Below are 18551 nucleotides of genomic sequence, written 5' to 3'. Positions count from 1 at the left end.
TCTCGCGCTCTCTCTCTCTCTCTCTCTCTCTCTCTCTCTCTCTCTCTCTCTTTCGGCTCCTCTTCCACTCACTCTGTCTCTCTCTCAAAAATAAATAAAAACATTTAAAAAATAAATAAAAATCAATGGTATAAAACAGTATGTATATAACTATGCCATTGGGCCTAAAACATTAGGCAGTGTGATATATCTGATGTAACAATGCAGTGGAAGTGGGTGGAACAAAGCTGTATCCAGGGAAGGAAATGGTAAATGGAGAGATGAGGAGTCGGACCAGGGATAATGGATATCAGGAATTTTTAAAAGTCAGAGTTAATACCCATTCTTTTCAAGCTATTCCAAAAAAAAAAAGGAATGGAAGGAAAACTTCTGGACTCATTCTACAAAGCGAGCATCACTTGATTCCCAAACCAGACAGAGATCCAGCAAAAAAAGAGAACTACAGGCCAATATCTTTCATGAATATGGATGCAAAAATCCTCAACAAGATACTTGCAAATCGAATTCAACATCATATAAAAAGAATTTTCCACCGTGATCAAGCAGGATTCATTCCTGGGTTACTGGGCTGGTTCAATATTTGCAAATCAATCCAAGTGATACATCAAATTAACAAAAGAAAAGATAAAAGCCATATGATCCTGTCGATAGATGCAGAAAAAGCGTTTGACAAAATACAGCATCGTTTCTTAATAAAGACCCTCAAGAATATCAGGATAGAAGAAACTTAATTAAACATCATAAAAGCCGTTTATGAAAAGCCTTCAGCTAATATCATCCTCAATGGGGGAAAACTGAGAGCTTTACCCCTGAGATCAGGAACATGACAGGGATGTCCACTCTCACCACTGTTGTTTAACATAGTGCTGGAAGTCCTAGCATCAGCCATCAGACAACAAAAGGAAATAAAAGGCATCAGAACTGGCACAGATAAAGTCAAACTTTCACTTTTCGCAGATAATATGATATTCTACATGGAAAACCCTACAGACTCCACCAAAAGCCTACTAGAGCTGATCCATGAATTCAGCAACATCACAGGGTACAAAATCAACGTACAGAAATCGGTTGCATTTTTATACACCAATAATGAAGCAACAGAAAGAGAAATCAAGAAACTGATCCCATTCACAATTGCACAAAAAAACATAAAATACCTAGTAATAAACCTAACCAAAGATAGAAAAGATCTGCATGGTGAAAACTATAGAAAACTTATGAAGGAAATTGAAGAAGACACAAAGAAATGGAAAAACATTCCATGCTCATGGATCGGAAGAATAAATATTGTTAAAATATCATTACTACCCAAAGCAATCTACACATTCAATGCAATCCCAATCAAAATTGCACCGACATTCTTCTCAAAGCTAGAACAAACTATCCTAAAATGTGTATGAAACCACAAAAGACCCCGAATAGCCAAAGTAATATTGAAGAAAAAAACCAAAACAGGAGGCATCACAATCCCAGACTTTAGCCTCTACTACAATGCTATAATCATCAAGACAGTATAGTATTGGCACAAAAACAGACACATAGACCAATGGATTACAGTAGAGAACTCAGAATTGGACCCACAAATGTATGGCCAATTAATCTTTGACAAAGCAGGAAAGAGTATACAGTGGAAAAAAGACAGCCTTTTTAACAGATGGTCCTGGGAGAACTGGACAGCGACGTGCAAAAGAATGAAACTAAATCATTTTCTCACACCATACACAAAAATAAACTCAAAGTGGATGAAGGACCTGAATGTGAGACAGGAAACTGTCCAAACCCTAGAAGAGAAAGCAGGAAACAACATCCCTGACCTCCACTGCAGCAATTTCTTACTTGACACATCCCCAATGGCAAGGGAATCAAGAGCAAAAACGAACTATTGGGACCTCATCAAGATAAAAAGCTTCTGCACGCCAAAGGAAACAATCCATAAAACTAATAGGCAACCAACGGAATGGGAAAAGCTACTTGCAAATGACATATTGGAAAAGGGCTAGTATCCAAAATATATAAGGAACTCACCAAACTCCACCCCTAAAAAACAAATAGTCCAGTGAAGAAATGGGCAGAAGACATGAACAGACACTTCTCCAAAGAGGACATCCAGATGGCCAGTAGACACATGAAACAATGCTCAGCACCACTCATCATCAGGGAGATACAAATTAAAACCACACTGAGATACCACCTCACGCCGGTCAGAGTGGCTAAAATGAACAAATCAGGGACTCTAGATGCTGGTGAGGATGTGGAGAAACGGGCACCCTCCTACACTGCTGGTGGGAATGTAACCTGGTGCAGCCCCTCTGGAAAACATTGTGGAAGTTCCTCAAAAAATTAATAGAACTCCCCTATGACCCAGCAATAGCACTGCCAGGAATTTACCCTAGGGATACAGGAGTGCTGATGCATAGGGGCACATGTACCCCAGTGTTCATAGCAGCACTTTCAACAACAGCCAAATCATGGAAAGAGCCTAAATGTCCATCAGCTGATGAATGGATCAAGAAGATGTGGTTTATCTATACCATGGAATACGACATGGCAATGAGAAAATGAAATCTGTCCATTTGTAGCAACATGGATTGAACTCGAAGGTGTTATGCTGAGTGAAATAAGTCAGGCAGAGAAGGAGAGATACCATATGTTTTCACTTATACGTGGAACAGGAGAAACTTAACAGAGGACCATGGGAGAGGAGAAGGGGGAAATAGTTAAGGGGAGGGAGGGAGGCAAACTAAGAGAGACTCTTAAATACTGAGAACAAACTGAGGGTTGATGGCGGTGGGGGAGAGGGGAAGGGGGATGATGGGCATGAAGGAGGGCACTTTTTGGGATGAGCACTGGGTGTTATATGGAAACCAACTTGACAATAAACTATGAAAAAAAATGAATATCAGGGATTTGAGGAAATGCTAAGCAGCCCCCTACAGGATTCGCAAATGTTTGCACTTGCAGGGTTTTACATGGCATGTTTTCCTCATTGTCAATCGGAAAAAATTCATTGTTGTTTTAATATCTACTTGTGTCCCAAAAGGCACACTTATTTTTTGACTCTGAAATGCAGCCAGTTGGAATAATTGGTTGCTTGGGCTCTGTGATTGCATCAGACCTTGCTTTTCACCTCAAGGAAAGAAACTACTGGAAACTTACTTGCTGCAAACCATTTTTATGCAAAAATGAATCCAAATTTTAAAAAATCATTGAGTGCATTATGAATTTCACAGTTATAAATCAAGCTTTATCTGTCAAACTATATTCCTGTGATTGGGTCTATGTTGAGATTTATTTAAAATTAAAGGCATTGGTCTACTATTTTGGAGGGGTTTGCTCAGAAACTTTTTAACAATTACATTTTTGAGAATTTTATTCTCATTGAGTCAGCTGAATAGTGATCATGATATAATTTATTACTTCTGTTTTGTAATTTCCTTTTCCGAGGTGACTTGATTTATTTGACTGACACATTTCCAAAGGAAATGAAAAGTAATTTAGGCCCTCTACCACAAGGTCATAAGTTGCGGGTACATGTTTGCAGCATTAGATTTAATATAAACAATACTTTATACTAAGTAGTGATGTAAGTTCCAGGGTTTTGAAGATATGAAGGTGAGCAAGATAGGATAGTCCCTTGTCATAAGGGAAATTGTGATCTCAAGGGACAGTTTTTGCTAGAAACAAGTAATTTCAATGCAGGGTGGTACCGTGTTAGAAGGAAGCCCAGATGCTCTGTGACAAAGACGAAGACATCAAGCAGGCAGGGCTGGGTAGGGAGAATTCAAAAAGAAAGCTCGGTCAGAGGGCTTTCTCTTTCACTTTCTCTCCTTTTCACATCATTAATTAATCACTAAATAAATAGTAAATAACATTTTAGAATAGTTTTTTTTTTAATATTTTTATTTATTTCTAGGAGAGAGAGAGACAGCATGAGCAGGGGAGGGTCAGAGAGAGAGGGAGATACAGACTCTGAAATAGGCTCCAGGCTCTGAGCTGGCAGTCAGCACAGAGCCCGACGTGGGGCTCAAACCCATGAACCGTGGGATCATGACCTAAGCGAAAGTCGGACGCTTAACCGACTAAGCCACCCAGGCACCCCTTAGAATAGTTTTTAAAGAAATCGTATCAATGATACATGTTTTAGTCAGGGATTTCAAATGAAAAGGATAGATAGCCAACAAAAACTAGCTTAAGCAGAAGAGGAGCTGAGACATTAGGCTTCAGACCCACAAACGAGGCCATCTCTCTACCCTGTGGGTCTGCTGGCTTTTGTGTGTTGGCCTCATTGCCTTCTACTGCAGATAAGAACTTATTATATGTAGCTCAGGTGACATGGATGTCAGTAGTCCCAAATTCACTAATTCCCAGTTTAGCAATCCCAGGGCAAAAAAGCTTTTCTCTTCCACCATTTATATATAAATCTTAAAGAAACTTCTATCTCACCATGCTTGCTCATCTCAGACCTCGCTTGGGTCATGTGCTCATTTCTGGACCAATCAAGGGGTTGAGAATGGACTGTGATGACTCATCCAGCCTGAGTCACATTCCCACATCTGGTAGAGGAAGTACTGTGTAGACTGTATCTCCAGGACCACAAGAAATGGTGTAGGGTGAGGAAGAGTTTCTTAATAAAAAAAAAATAAAAAAAAAAAAAAAGGAATTCCTTTACCAGAAGAAGAGGGCAGGCTAAAATAATGCCTACCTATAACAGAGACTGCTAATGATCCCTCAATATCTATTCCTCTCTTTCTCTTTAAGTAACCCCTGATCTCCTAGCTATCTATGTGTCCACCTAGAATAAAGGCATATTTCGAAGACTCATGTGCAACCAGGTGTGGCCATTTGATGAAATCTGGCAAATGAATGTATATAAGATGGTTGTATAACAGTTTCTGGAACTCTTCCTTTAAGAATAGCTGTTATATGCCTTCTGCTTCATTTTGCTAGTTTTTTCCTTTCTTTTGGAAAACTAAAATACAGTGGCTGCCCCTCTATCTGCCACGTTGGACCAAAAAGCAAGGGCCATGCCATCGAGTCTCTGGAGACTTTGTAAAGCAGAGCTTCCATACCTTCCCTAGTTCCAAACTTTTAGGTGAAAGAGAAATAAATGTCTGCCTTACTTAAAGCACCATGTTTAATACAAACACATCACAATCCACTTCAGGACAATTAAATATTTTCCCCTTATAACTGTGCTTCCTCAACCCTTAATTGTGATCTTAAGTCTATACAGATAGTGTGATGTAGTTATTCATTTAGTCAACAAATATTTTTTGGGACCTAAACTATGTGCTGGTTCCCGGCACTGGGGATACAACAGGAAGCCAAACTCTTCAATAGTCTAAGTTGACATTTTAGTTGGGGAAGGAGAAAGAAAAGAATAGATATATAGTTTATAAGTGGTAATGCATACTAAGAAAACATGAAGAAGAAACATGATTAAAGAGATAGAAAGGATATGGGAATCTAATATTATTTTATATGGGGTGGTATAGAGAAACCTCTCTCTGATAAAATAATATTTGAGCAGTGACCCAAATGAATGGAAGATGTGATGGCTAATTTTATGTGTCAACTTGATTGGGCCACTGGGATGCCCAGATGTTTGGTTAAGCATTACATGCCCAGATGTGTCTGTGAGGGTGTTTCTGGGTGAGAGTAACCATTTCCATCAGGAGACTGAGTAAAGCAGGTTGCCCTCCCTAATGTGGGGGGGCCTCATCCAATCTGTTGAAGACTTGAATAGAAGAAAAGGCCGAGTGGGAAAGAATTCTTTCTTTCTACCTAGTTCCCTTCTAGCTGGGACATCAGTCTTCTCTTGCCTCCAGTCTCAGACTGAAACATACACCATCAACTCTCCTGAGTCTCCAGCTTGCTGACACCAGATCTTGAAACCGGAATTCACGAGAGCCAATTCCTTCGAGTAAATCTCTTTTTGACACACTTTCTATCAGGAAGGAACAGTGGGAAATTCAGTGAGTTTAGAGCAGTAGTTCTCAAACTTTTTGTTCCTAGGACCCCTTTGCATTCCTAAAAATTATTGAGGGTCCCTGAGAACTTTACATGGATTCTGTCCATACTTAGCATGTTAGAAGTTAAAACCGAAAATTTTAAAATACTTATTCATTCATTTAAAATTACAATAATGAACATATCACATGCTAATATAAATAATATCCTTATGAAAAATAACAATTTTCCAAAAGAAAAAAAATATTAATGAGAAGGGCAACATTGTTTTGCATTTTTGCTAATCTCTTCAACTGTCTGGCTTGCTAGAGCACAGCTGTATTCTCATAGCTGCTCCTGTATCCAATCTGTTGTAGTATCTTGTTTTGATTTTAGTGTATGAAGAAAATCTGTCCTCACACAGATACATGGTTGGAAAATGGAAGTATTTTAATAACCTTTAAGATATTTGCAGTTATTCTTCTTGGATGCTACAGTTGACCCTTGAATAGCATGAGTTTGAACTACGCTTCTATATGGGGTTTTTTCCTAATAAGCAGTGCAGCACTGTAAATGTATTTTCTTGTCTTTGTAATTTTCTTTTTTAAAAAAGTATTTATGTTTATTTATTTATTTTTTAGTAATCTCTACACCCAACGTGGGGCTCAGACTCAAGACCCTGAGATCAAGAGTCATGTGCTCTTTGGATTGAGCCAGCCAGGTACCCCCATTCTTTTTAAGTTTATTTATTTTTTTTTGTAATTTCTTATATAGTTTTAGTAACATTTTCTTTTCTCTAGCTTACTTTATTGTAAGAATACAGCATATAATACATATAAAATAGAAAATATGTGTCCATTGACTTTACTGGTGAGACTTCTGGTCAACAGTAGGCTATTAGTAGGTAAGTTTGGAGTGAGTCAACAGTTACACACAGGGGTCAGTGCTCCTAACCGTGCCTTGTTCAGAGGGTAACTGTACATCAAAACTCAACAAGCAGTGGTCTTTTAGAGGGTAGTTACAATGTGGAATCTGAAACTATACCAAGAAAGTATTTTTTCCGTGTACCCCTGTGACAAAATAGGCATGAAAATAACATGTTTGTTTTAGAATAAAAGTAATTTTGCCCTTCAGCCCCCTGAAAGGGTGTCAGGAACTGCACTTTGGGAACCATTGCTCTGGAGCAGAGGGAGGGAGGAAAAGATGCCATCGGGTAGTAGACATAGGAACCTGTAGCTCCGGATGAGCATTTGGAAATCTATTCTCAGTAAAAGGTGAAGTCATTGTAGAGTCTTGAGTGGTGACGTGAGTTGGTCTAACATTTAAAAGATTCATTCTTTATGCACATGGAAAAGAGACTGTGGGGGCCCAGGGTGAACAGAGAGGGTGCTTAGGGCATAGTCATCCAGGTGAGAGAGAATGGCAGCTTGAACCACAGAGGACATGATGGAGGTGGTCTGGCTCACCACATAAACATTTGTGGAACAATGGAAACGGACACCTATCTTTGCTCGAGGGCATTTTGCCACTCTATTAAGGATGATTCAGTGAATTTATACTACAGCCTCTATTTTTCTTTGTGATACTTCTGATTCTCTACAAAAGCTCTTGATGTCTCAGGGAATCAAAGTAAGAGCATAAAAGAATCTTGGGGAGCATCTTCGCCAGTAATTTTCAATTATTCTCTAAGGAGCCATAGGATCTCTATGAAAGTATTATGTCAGTAATTCTAGGAATTAAAGGAAACCAGTAGCATAGTACTTCAAGCTCATCTCTGCTTTAGTCTGAGCAATACCACTTTTATCTGTTGTAATAATGCAGTCTTTAAAAGCTTTTGTTCAAGGAATGTGTTCCGTGGCTAAATAACAATTTATGGCTAAATCTTGGCGCGCTTTCCTGAGTAAGGTGCAACCTCAGAGTCATCAGGACAGTATTCCACTCGTTTTCTAATAACAGCTCAGAACTGGCACTTCTGATGAATAATATTTGCCATTCCTCGGGGCACTGGGTGGCACAGTCTGTTGAGCATCCAACTTTTGATATCGGGTCAGGTCATCATTCATGGTTCATGGGACCAAGCCGTGTTGGGCTCTGTGCTGACAGCATAGAGCTTGCTTGGGATTCACCCTCTCTCTGCCCCTCCCCCATTTGTTCTCTCCCTCCCTCTCTCTGTCTCTGTCTTTCTCTCTCTAAAAATAAATAAATATACATTGACAAAAATATATTTGCCATTCCTCATGTAAGCCCAAACTGCTTATCTCGTCCCATAGCCATCAGTTAATTTCAGTGCCCCTCACTCTGACTTTACTAGTTTCTACATTACACCCCACCTGCTTTCATGGCCATGTACGATCAACCATGTAGAGATGATAGAATGGTCAAGCTAAGGAAATTTGTATAGAATGTTTAGGGTTTGAAAACTCACATGCCCTTCAGAAGACAAGCGGCAGCAGGCTAAGAGTGGGACCTGAAGAGGGAGACGGGCTCTGGATGGACAGAAGTACAGATACTCTGAAAATTCAGGCAAACAATGACAAAGCAAAGAAACAACATCCTGCAATGCCTCATGGACTCTGTTTGGGCTCTCTAAAATTTCGAATTGGTTTAACATGCCCATTTTTCATAGGAGGCTCATAGCGGAGCCATGACTTGGAGTTTGTAGAAGTTGGGGATTTAGAGCTTGGATTTTAGAGTCAGGTTCACCTCACTTGCATCATGGGACCACCGTTTGCTAGATGCATCATCTTGGAAATAACAACTTCTGTAAGGCTCCATTTCCTCCACGGGAAGCCCTTGGCCCAGGGCCTGGCACATGAAGTGCTCAATAAACGTGGCTGTTTGTGTTGCTATTGGACAGGGTCACACACAGCCAACTTGGTGTGAAGCTGGAGGTTCCCCATTGTCCTGACATGAGACATTGAGGAAGTCTGCCAGTGTCAGTGGTGCACCTGCCCGGACGCTGCTTCTACAACATCAAAAAGAAGAAGATTCAAAAAGGAGACCTGAATCAAGGGACAGTTTGTGGCAGGACACGAGCTTCCCTTGAGCCTGATGCTGCTTCTCAGGAGCAGCTATTTTGCCTTAAGCACAGGGTCCCCTTAGGGAATGTTTTTAAAGAAAACTGATCTCTTCCTCAGGTTCCCCGTCTCTGCCACGTTCCTCGGAGAAGGCTGGTAGCAGTCAGAGTTTGTGCACAGGTCACGTTGCCTCCAATGTACCAAGAATGAGTGTGGACTGCTGAATGGCTGTCGAGGAGGAACAGTTTTTGAGTTGAACTGATGCCCTGGAATGAAAAAGCCAGCCTGTCTCTGGCTGAATAGAGAAGGGAGTTTGCAAATGAAGTTTTAAGCTTGTTGCTTGGATGGTTTTTATGTTGCAGTATTCCCTTCTCTAGTGTGTTAAGCACTTTATGGATGTCTGTTAGCCGTTTGGGTACAGTATGGTTTTGATTAAATTATATTCAAAATTCTGGGGGAAATGTTGTGCCTAACATATCCACATAGTGTGGGCTGTCAGTACTTAAAAGGGCATGCTTTTATAGAGTATCCAGTCCATCAGTTCAGGACATCGGTACTTGCAAATGAATCATTTCTAATTAAAGAATTTTCAGGGCCCCTTGGTGTCTCAGTCAGTTACAGTGCCTGACTCTTAATTTTGGCTCAGGTCATGATATCAGAGTTCATGAGATAGAGCTTCACATGGGGCTCTGCGTTGACAGGGCAGAGCCTACTTAGGATTCTCTCTCTCTCTCTCTCTCTCTCCCTCTCTGTCTCTCTCTCTCCCTCCCTCCCTCCCTCCCTACCTCACTGGTGCAACTATGCGCTCTCTCGCTTTCTCTCTCAATCTCTCTCTCAAAATAAGTAAACTTAAAAAAAGGGAATTGTCAATGTGCTCAGGAGGGAAGCAGCATGGTGTGATAGTAAGAGTGGGGTGTTTGCAGTCAGAAAAACAAATTCTCGCTGTCTGCTTTCCAGGTGTGAGGCTTCATCCAGGCACTAAAATCTCTCTGAGCCTCTCATTCTTCATCTGTTAAATGGGCATAATAACATCTCCTTCTCAGAACAGGGCAGTGAGGAAGCTTAAACTGTATAATGGGTGTTGTTAAGTACTTAGCCCAGTCTCTGGAAATTCATTAGTGGGTGCTCTGAACACCATAGTCGCCACCCCCTACTCCCTTGATGGCCTTAATTAGCGGAAATAACAACTCACATTTGGACAGCCTGCATCAGAATGCGTGCATTCCGTGTCTGCAGATAGCACTGCGCCTGTAGTGATTTGTGAACAGGTACCTCCGAACTACCCAGCGCTAAACTGTCCCCTTCCTTCACCTGCTGAAATGCTCCTAATTGCCTTGGGTATCCACCTTTCTGGGGTTTTTTTCTAAGTTTATTTATTTATTTATTTTGAGAGACAGAGAGAGAGCCAGCAGGGGAGGGGCAGAGAGAGAGGTGAGAGATCATTCCAAGCAGGCTCTGTGCTGGTGTCAGCACGGAACCCGATGTGGGTCTCAACCCACAAACTGCGAGATCAAGAGATGAAGAAAAGATGCTCAACCGACTGAGCCAGCCAGGTGCCCCCACCTTTCCTTTATGTGAAGGTGGGGTTTTTTTGTTGTTGTTGTTTTTAACCAACCATCCCCTTCTTTCTTTCTCCCTCTCCCTCTCTTTCTCTCTCTCTCACTAAAATAGAAAACATTTCTGGGAGAGGAGCCTTCCAGTTATCACCTCCTTTGCTGTGTTAGGCTGCTGCCTTCCAATGAGACGACTAGTTGAGGGTGAGGATGAGGACATGGGGCTCATGGGTTTTGAAAGAGGAGGACCTGGTGCCTGACCCAGTGCCCTGGGAAGTCTTTCCGGAAGTCTGGGCTGAGCAGCTATATCACGGTCCCACCCGGCCCGCTGATTAAAAATTCAGATTTCTTTGCCCCACGAAAGCAATCTCCAGGGGCAAGATCTGGGATTCTGTGCATTTAACAAACACTTAGGGCAATTTGATCATAGTTTTGTTTGAGAGTCCCTGCCCTCGTGGGGAGTGGGGTGAACCATGCTTGGTTTTAAGCAGCCAAAGATATGATGGATTTGCTTACATGATTGCTCCTGAAGATGAAATTCATCTACTGCGCCTCACCATTTTGCTAGAGCACATTCTGCTCAGTCTACACCATGTGTGTGGGGGGAGGGGGGTTGGGGGGACGGGGTGCATGCACTAACTGAGATGGAAAGGTGGGAGCAGAGAGGAAGATGCCCTCTCTTGTCCCCTCCACAGCCACTCCTTATTCTCCACGAACAAAGCCACTCCTCCCAGGTAGAAATACACATGTCCTTTGATCCCAATTGTGTTCAGGAGACCACCACTGTGAGCGTATCTGAACTGTTTTGTTTGGAGTTTGGAGGAGGAGAGAAAAGGCATTTAGCAGCTTCTTACAAGATCCTCAAGACAAGACAAAAAGATCTCCGGGGAGCTTGAACACAATCTGCTGTAACTGAGAAACTCACTCAATCCCTTTCCTGGTATGTGTATTCCATAAATTCTGTGGCAACCTTTTGCTTTGCTTTGTTTTGTTTTGGCAGAGCTGAAGGAAAACTATAATGGGGGTTATTTTCCATACTTTTACCATAAATTTTTACCCACCAGGAAAGAAAAAGAGCGGTAAGTTGAATGTTCTGCTCTTAAGAAGGACAAATGCCAAGGAGGAAGGAAACTCACAAGGCTCCTAATGACATTATTTACAAAAGAAAGTCCTTAGAAACCTGTAGTGTTGCCAGTCAGACTTTACTGGTTGATGTCTGAAGGAAATTAATTGATTCCTGTTTTTGTATCAAGTGGAAAGGGCATTAGACATAAGGAATAGTGGCTTTCACCTTCCTGCCTGTCCTCCAGTCTTGCAAATAGAAACAAACAGAAACAAACACCCTGAAGTATTTTCTCACAGAACTAGTTTAACGAAGTAAAGGGGCATCTAGTGGTCTTCATTTCTGGTTGGAAAGGCGGGAATTTTTGTACCTTTGAAAAAAAAATTTAGGTAAGTTGTAATATGTGAATGTTGAGGTTTGACTTGTATAGCTGTGTATGAAGAATTTACATGATAACTTACATATCATGAACTTTCTTATAGTTTTCATGTTCATCACATCAAGATCATATCAAAGGCTCTGTATTTAATTTCATAACCGTTGTAATGTCATGAGTATTTACTGTATCCCAAGCTTAGCCACACTTTAGATGGCTGATCTTGTTAAGAGATCAAGAGGTAGGTACTCTAATTTTTATTTTATAGAGAGAAAACTGAGACTTGGAGATGTCCAAAGTCAACAACAACAAGTAGTTGAAAATTTGTGATATGAACTCAGACCATCTGATTCCAAAGTCTGTGGAGTTCACACATTCCTAAACTTGTAGCTTTCCACAGTACTTCCTATGCGCTCACACATATATGCACACAGAGAAGGATGATTATTAGGGATAAAATATTTCTGTATTTCATCTTTTTTTTTTTTTTAAATATTTTTATTTATTTCTAGGAGAGAGAGAGAGAGAGACAGCGTGAGCAGGGGAGGGTCAGAGAGAGAGGGAGTCACAGACTGAAACAGGCTCCACGCTCTGAGCTGGCAGTCAGCACAGAGCCCGACGCGGGGCTCGAACCCACGAACCGTGAGATCATGACCTAAGCGAAAGTCGGACGCTTAACCGACTAAGCCACCCAGGCGCCCCTCTGTATTTCATCTTATAGGGACCAGGTTCAAGGGAAACAGGAATTAGAGAAAAGAAACAAAAAACCCAGAAATATGTTGACCTTTGGAAAAAACAGGTCAGAACTGTCTCCTTAATGACTATTTCAAATCATTTTGGCTTTGCATTATAGCTTTGTTCTTTCATTAACGCTGTAAGTTCTTATGGGCAAGTAGAAATGTCCTTGACTCTGGAAAAGATGGAGTAAAAGATGGAGTTGATCAAATAACCATTAAATTCCTCCAGTTCTAACATTCGATGAGTATACACGGTAATCTACTTAAGGAAGCTCAAGTCTCTGAGCTGATGTAAAAGTACAAGCCATGCATGGTGCAAAACAGAAGTTCAAGTGAATGATTGAAGTATCTCTTTAGGTGGTGGGAATCATTGCTAAATCAATGGTAAAAACTAAGCGTGGCTCAGTTGGTTAAGCATCCAACTCTTAATTTCAGCTCAGGTCATGATCTCAGGATTTGTGAGATTGAGCCCTGTGTTGGGCTTCATGCTGACAGTGCAGAATCTGCTTGGGATTCTCTCTTTTCCTCTCTGCCCCTACCCTGCTCATGCTCACACATACTCTCTCTCTCTCTCTCAAAAATAAATAATCTTTTTTTTTTTTTAAGAGAGGCAGAGAACATAATCCTGGTGTTATCAAAGATTTCTCCAAGGGAAAAAACATAAGCTAGACTTTTTAAAAGTTGAGTCTTATTGGACTTCTAAAAATTTTTAAGATGAATACATGTAATGAGTCAAATACCCTGGAAGTCTTGAGGGTGAAGGCCGGCTAGGAGAAGTAGGGAGAAAGATGGGAGCCCTTGCCCTAGTATAGTTTGGTTGTTCATTTTGCTGTGTTTCCACTAACGCTTCACACACATTGCAGCTCGCTTCACATCACCATCAGTGCCTTTCACTAATGGCACCGTCATGGGGTCTGGAGTTCCTTGATGACACTTCTAGATCATCGTATCTGGCACAGTGCCAGCACTGACAAAGCACTTGAGCAATAATTGGTTGAATGAATGTTGAAATATTTTGGAGATGTTCATTTATTTAAACCACGCAACAACACCTGTGTTGGTCACTCTGGGGGCCAGGCGCTACGTGCAGATTAAAGTGATGCAGACCCTGCTTTCACACAACTCCAAAGTCCCATATACAGGTGTGTTCATAAAGAGCTGAAATGCAAAGGAGGAAGGCAAGAATGCCTCAAGAGAAACTTTGTAACTTGAATGGACCAGAAGGAAGAATGCAAGTAAATTTTCAACTCAGTAAGGAGAAGACATAGGGTAGGCAGATATAACCCTAGATAACTGGGTGAGGCTTTTTCCCAATCAGCCTGTCAACTCTCAAAGTGGATCAGTTTTCTTAGGCCTTGGATGCTGACTCTTAAATTTCCTCCACAATGCTAGCAGCTTGTCAGATGAGGAGGCTCAGATCACATCCTGACTTTTGGGTAGAAGTGTATCTAGCTAGCAGAACCCTGAGCATCTATGAAAACAACAGAAGAGGATCTGCTCTCATCACCGACGGAACAAGAACGCAAATGAAAATTCTGGCCAGAGATTGAGGGGAAGGGAGCAGAGGATGAAAGAAGAAAAGGTTCGTCTTTTCATTTCTATGTATCACCACACAGAGAATTAAGCATGGGAACTCTAGGTGAGCTATGGTTCCATTATGAAAATAACTAATTAAGAGGTTCTGGGTGGCTCCATTGGTGAAGCATGTGACTCTTGATTTCAGCTTAGGTCATGATCTCTCAGATCATGATCTGACTGTCTGTGAGATCAAGTCCCAAGCCCGTCTCCAAGCTTTAGCTTGAAGCCTGCTTGGGATTCTCTCTGTCCCTCTCACTCTCTGCACCCTACTCTGTTTCTCAAAATAAGCTTAAAAAATTAATTGATTTGACAAACAGATGGAGTGTTTATGACGTCCAGGGCAATGTGTCAAGGTCTGAGAGACCTTAGAGACTACGATTTGTGTAAATCTGAGATTGCGTATGCAAGGTGTATTAGTTTGTTAGGGCTGCCATTACACAGTACCACAACTGGGGGCCTAAACCACAGGAATTTATTTTCTCACAGTTCTAGAGACTAGAAGTCCAAGATCAAGATGTCAGCAGGGTTGTTTTTTTCTGAAACCTCTCTCTTCAGCTTGCAATGGCCACCTTCTCCTTCTGTCTTCATAGCTTTCTCTGTGTTGCTGCCTGTGTCCTAATCTCTTCTTAAAAGAACACAAGTCAGGGGGGCCTGGGTGGCTCAGTCAGTTAAGTGTCTGACTTTGGCTCAGGTCACCATCTCCCTGCTCATGGGTTTGAGCCTCGCATCAGGCTCTGTGCTGACAGCTCAGAGCCTGGAGCCTGCTTCAGATTCTGTGTCTGCCTCTCTCTCTGCCCCTTCCCCACTTGTGCTCTGTCTCTCTCTCTCTCAGAAATAAATAAACATTAAAAAAAATAAAAAGAATACCAGTCGGATTGGTTAGGGCTCACCCTCATGACCTCATTTTACTTTATATCTCTTTGGAAGTCCTATTTCCAAATACAGTCACCTTCTGGGGCCCTATGGGTTAGGACTTCAGCATATGCATTTAAAGAAGACGCAATTCAACGTGTAACCTGAAGCTTCAAACTTTCAGCCTCAAAACAGAAAAGGGAGAAGCTTGGGACTGTTTATTTTATTAAAGTTTACCTTTAATAGGTAAATAAATATATGCTCTTCTGACAAAATGAAAACCAGCTTGAAAAATCCAAAGCATTAAAATTTTCCATTTACTCAGGATTTTATTGTTTGATGAAGATAGTAATTTTTAAGTATTTTTGGCACTAAGCTCTGTTAACCAGCCCTGTTTTGTTTACTAAGTCCTTAGTTACAGCCCTAGAGTTGACGTAGAATGTCTTGCTCTGGCAACGTGTACACAGTGTACAAGCTCTAAAAGAGGAAAAAACATACTCTGCTGGTCCAAGGCTGAAATTTACTATAAAGGAGGATTTCGAGGGTGTTAAAAGAAGGGATAAACGGTGCTGCATGGTTTTCTTCCAGTGGACATAGACAGTGTGTTTGGACTTGGATAAGAGGAAACATTTTGACTTGGGATCAAGGGGAACAACATGACATTAAGATTGTTGGTTATGCTTATCAACAGGAACCTCTATGCTTGTTAAAGGCACTTCTGTTTCCATAGAGGACATTTTCATTTCTGACCTTAACCATGGCCTTTAAGTGCCTGTGTGAAATGATGAAAGATACTGCAAAATTTCATCCCTGAGCCAATTTCGTTTTTATCACAGTGTGGTAACTTAAGAAAAAAAAAATCCTTATTTTGTGTATGCATGAGATACAGTTTGGGGTTATTTTGAATAGTGCCACCGATTCATTTCAAGTTTAATAATGTTATTAATTTTTTTCCATGAATAAAACAATTTTGCATTGAGTATTTATAGAACAGTTGAACTGTAGGAGATGTTATAAATCATCTATCTTGTTCATCTCACTTATCTTACAGAGAAGAACCTGAGATTAGCAAATGTGTGTCTCTCTTAAGATCACACTGTGATGGGTCGCCTGGGTGGCTCAGTCAGTTGTGTCCGACGTCAGCTCAGGTCATGATCTCACAGTTCATGGGTTCGAGCCCCGTGTCGGGCTCTGTGCTGACAGCTAGCTCAGAGCCTGGAGCCTGCTTCAGATTCTGTATCTCCCTCTCTCTCTCTGACCCTCCCCTGCTCACGCTGTCTCTCCCTCAGCCTCAGAAATAAATAAAATATTAAAAAAAAAAAAGATCACCCTGTAAGTTAGTGGATGAATCAGGATTCAGCCCAACTGCATTCAAGGTTCCCCAATTTCTTACTTGGGGCTCGTTCCAGCCGTAGTCACAGGGCATTCATGCTCAGTGAGACCTTGGAGACCAATGAGTCAAATCCTCTTGTTACCATTAATTAATTAATTGATATTAATTAAGGGCCTTGTGGTCCATAAAGGTGAGACTGTCTGTCTAAGTAATAGGAAATTGAAGTCAGAGCCGGGAACTGGAATCTATATCTTTATTCTCCTCCAAGATTTCTCCCCCCCCACACACCCTGAGGACACACAGAGCTAGTGAAAGGGACCCTGAGTCTATATCTTACAGTAAGAGAAGGGAGCATGGGATTTGAGGCTCCTTTCCTTATAATCTTTATCTTCCTTCTGTACAAAAGGATGATGCCAGAGAGTTAGAGATTCCAACAAGAAAATAGACAAAGTTTCAGTTTTATTTTAAGTGCAGTGGATCCACTGAAGAATGTGTTTTTCAATTGGTCAACCATTGACTACCTGCTAATAAGCAATGAAAACAAAACAAAACAGAAGATGATTTTGTGCTCTCCCCTTGTCAGTGTAGGGAAACTAGATATAAATACTTCAAAACATACCTAAAAGTAATATACTACGCATAGAACTAACTCACAGACCAGGTATCCCCTTTATTGTAGCCTCATGGACATGTCTCCTCCTTCTGTTTAAATTGAAACCTTCATGGGGCGCCTGGGTGGCTCAGTCGGTTAAGCGCCCGACTTCGGCTCAGGTCATGATCTCACAGTTCGTGGGTTTGAGCCCCGCATCGGGCTCTGTGCTGACAGCCAGCTCAGAGCCTGGAGGCTGTTTCAGACTTTGTATCTCCCTCTCTCTCTGACCCTCCCCTGCTCATGCTGTCTCTCTCTCTCTCTCAGAAATAAATAAAACATTAAAAAATAAATAAATAAATTGAAACCTTCTTGAAGCAAGACTATATCTTAATCATTTCTGTCTACAATACTTAGCATGCCAAATACCAGTTTAACTTAATGAATGTATGTTCAACAACAATACAAATGTCATAATACACAAGATATCCTAAGATTCCTACATTGGTTAGAATTAGACCCAACTGTGGTAAACAGGGAATAAAGGCAGCAGCTTAAACAAGTGGAAATATACTTCTACCTCATATTTAAGAAGTCTATAGGTGGTAGCCAGTGCTCCATGGTGATCAAGACTGATCCTTCCTTCCTTCCTCTCTCTCTTTCTTTCTTGTCTACTTGTTTTTGAGAGAGAGAGAGCGAGAACACACAGGTGAGTGGGAGAGAGGCAGAGAAAGGGGGGAAAAGGATCCAAAGTAGGCTCTGTGCAGACAGCAGAGTGCCCGATGAGGGGCTTAAACTCGTGAACTGTGAGATTATGACCTGAGCTGAAGTCAGATGCTTAACTGACTGAGCCACCCAGGCACTCTGTGACATCTTCCTTTTTATAAACTGCTGAGTATGGCTTTCATTCCAAAATGGCTGCTAGAGCTTTGCGCAGTGGCAGTATCGTAGCCAATGAGGTTTATCCGAGGTGCGATTATTGCTAATAGAGCTATGGTGATTACATGTAAATTCTGGCAAACAGGAAGAAAGGAAGTGATGAAGAATGATGTGCCCTCTCCCTTTAAGATTACTTCCAAGAAATTGCATACACCACTTCTGCTTATATCACATTAGCCAAAATTTAGTCTTGGCCATAACTAGCTGCAAAGGAGGCTGGGAAATGTAGTCTTTTTCTTCAGGGGGTCACGTATATAGGGATTTAGTTACCGAAGGAGAGGGAAGATCAGGAAGAAAACTGGCAGGATCTGACACAACTCCAAGCTCCTAAAAGAAATATTTCAGGTTTAGTTTTTTGTTTTTGTTTTATTGTTCTTTTTTTTTTTTTAATTGTGGGAGAAGGTCAGTTGTCTTTAGTCTTATGATAAAGATGGTAGATTTAGTGATAAACAGATCTGATTTAACCCTGGTTCTGCCGATTACCACCTGTGTGTAACTTTGGTTAAGGAACTTAACTTGTAGGATTGTTGGAAGAATTAAGCCACAGTCCTGGCACATGGGCAAT

The 18551-nt window shown here is 41.2% G+C and overlaps 1 long non-coding RNA gene and 1 pseudogene across 1 annotated transcript in view; both read left to right on the top strand.

Moving 5' to 3' along the window:
- LOC144243799 (uncharacterized) overlaps window positions 1–11463 on the top strand; it is a 16992-nt gene extending 5529 nt beyond the window's left edge. Inside the window, exons 3-5 of the long non-coding RNA XR_013338784.1 lie at window positions 6591–6670; window positions 10638–10723; window positions 11293–11463. This is a non-coding gene — a long non-coding RNA (uncharacterized LOC144243799). The remainder of the gene's footprint in view (window positions 1–6590; window positions 6671–10637; window positions 10724–11292) is intronic.
- A 6509-nt stretch (window positions 11464–17972) lies between these two features.
- Window positions 17973–18038, top strand: LOC144243801 (U4 spliceosomal RNA; annotated as a pseudogene).
- Window positions 18039–18551: the final 513 nt, after the last annotated feature.

Source organism: Crocuta crocuta, unplaced genomic scaffold (assembly GCF_008692635.1).
Source record: "Crocuta crocuta isolate KB4526 unplaced genomic scaffold, BGI_CrCroc_1.0 scaffold448, whole genome shotgun sequence".
Classification (NCBI taxonomy): domain Eukaryota; kingdom Metazoa; phylum Chordata; class Mammalia; order Carnivora; family Hyaenidae; genus Crocuta; species Crocuta crocuta.
This window is presented reverse-complemented; position numbering and strand designations above follow the sequence as displayed.